Genomic DNA, 2254 nt, shown 5'->3' with positions numbered 1-2254 from the left:
CTTATTCGCAACTCGATTCTCCGCTCACTTTACTTGTAGCTTGTTGAATTGTAACTGTCCCAACTCCGCTGTGTCGTGGCTCTTATATACCTGCGCTCACACTTATGGCAGCTCTAGAACGTTCTGAAGTTTATCGCTCATTCTCTTTCTCTCGCTGTTCGCAGTGTTCATCCAACTTGACGTTTCTCTTTGTGGAACATTCTACGTCATTCCTCGAACATTCTGCCTATTTCTCGTTGTTCGCTTTGTGTTGCCGCAGTATTCGCCACAATAGGAATTATCTCTTTAAAATTATAAGAAAAGTGTTTGTTTACCTCTGTCCTGGTACGGTTGTTGCTCCCTTTCATACCACAGTAATTTTGTGTGTAACTCTGAATCAGCAAAATTCATGATCCTTCTCATTATCAACCCTGATCAGATTTTACAACCGAGGAGTACTCAAACTGGTTTACTTCTGTATATACTGTGACAAAACAATTACAGATATATATCTATATACATTATTGGATTATTGGAAAACATAAAAGTTTAAAATAATACTTAGGTTTGGAGTGGTACCTTACAGAAATATTATCTTTTAATCTACTACATTTGCATGAAAACTAAAATGTCCAAAGACTTATGTATACAAATTCAATTTACTTTTTCTTTTTTTTTAATTACCTATTAATTTTTATTCTTTTTTTTATTTTGTGCATCATTAAACAAAGGAACAAGGTAAAAGATAATACATATTAAATTAGAAATGTACTAAGTACTAAGTCTTGTTAAGTGATATATTGAATTGCATTCTCAATATTTCAGTCTTTCTTACATATTTTAGACCCTTGGGCTTTCCTCTTAAAAATTTAAACCACCTCAAAAGCTCTGTAATTCACTTTATCAATTTGTGTAGTTCCCTAAATCTTAAAATAAATATGAGCAAAACTAAGTTTATGTATTTAAACAATAATAGAAAGAGAGAGTTTAATCCTAGCATTAATGGACAGCAGCTTCAACAAGTTTTTAAAATGAAGTGGTTAGGCAGGATTGTCAGCGCAAATGCAACCATAAACGATCATGTAGGGTATATTAAAAAAGAGATCCTTCCTGCCAACAATGTCCCTAATAAACTCACAAGTATAAAATCTGGCTTAGAGCCAAGAATTGCTTCAAATTTCCACAAATCCTTCATTAGATTAAAAGCTGAATATGCTTGCTCGACTTTTGCTAATGCTATGGGCGGTATGAACAAAAAATTGCAAATAGGGTTAAATAATGCGATAAGAAGGTGCTTGGGAGTTCCTCCGTATACCCCAATCCATGCAAGATATGCCTTAGCGGGTGAGCTACCTCCTATCGAAAGAGCTATTTGGTTAACGGCTAAAGAAATCACCAGCTACAGAACATTGGGGGAAAAAATCTAGTTATGGATATGTTTAAAAAAAATTTAAAAGTATTTTTAATGAACTTAATTGTAACACTGCTTTTAATAGGTTCAGTGGACTCCCGCTAAAAAACTCAAACCTTGGTACTTCAAAAAATAACCTTACGGTAGAGCAGCTGAAAGGTGATTACTGTAAATTAAAAAATTAGTTGTATAATTAGGGTGACTTGCTGACTACGGATGCCTCAGTAACACAATATACGGTTGGAATGGCCGTGTATGACATAGATCAAAAAATGCCCCATCTTTATAAGTTGAAGGAACCTTTCTCCTCAACCTTTGGGGAATTATTAGCAGCTAGGCAGGCTGTAAAAATATTAATTAGGCTCAAAATAAGCTAAGGGGTAATTTTCACAGATAGCCTTATGGCAATAAATTCTCTTGATAAGGTGAACATGGATTCTTATATAGTTGCCGAAATTCATAATTTGATAACTTCGTCAAATTTGGAGAGGATGAAGATTATATGGATTCCCAGTCCATATTGGAATTAGCGATAATGAAAACGCAGATATAGCAGCGAAGGCAGCGACTGAGAGAGGGATGGAAATAGATGTATTCCTGACCCCGCGTGAAGCCTTGACGAGAATATCAAAACAAATTTGCGATGAGTGGAGAAGAGAGTTTGATGAGCAGAGTATAAGCAAGGGGAAATCTTTTGTTGAGAACAAAAGTAGATGGGAAGGCTTAGGTGTCTATCAGCCGCACTCAGCAAAGTTCATTAAATTACGTCTAACGGGCACTTAACTAATGATAGTAAGTTGATAAAAGCTTTTCGCTTGTCATTGTTTGTTAGGAATAGCAACGTGCAACGACAATGACAAAATC

Source organism: Rhagoletis pomonella, unplaced genomic scaffold, assembly GCF_013731165.1.
Source record: "Rhagoletis pomonella isolate Grant_MI unplaced genomic scaffold, Rhpom_1.0 Rhpom_scaffold_00002, whole genome shotgun sequence".
Taxonomy (NCBI): Eukaryota; Metazoa; Arthropoda; class Insecta; order Diptera; family Tephritidae; genus Rhagoletis; species Rhagoletis pomonella.
The sequence above is the reverse complement of the archived record's forward strand: the minus strand, read 5'-3'. Positions refer to the sequence as shown.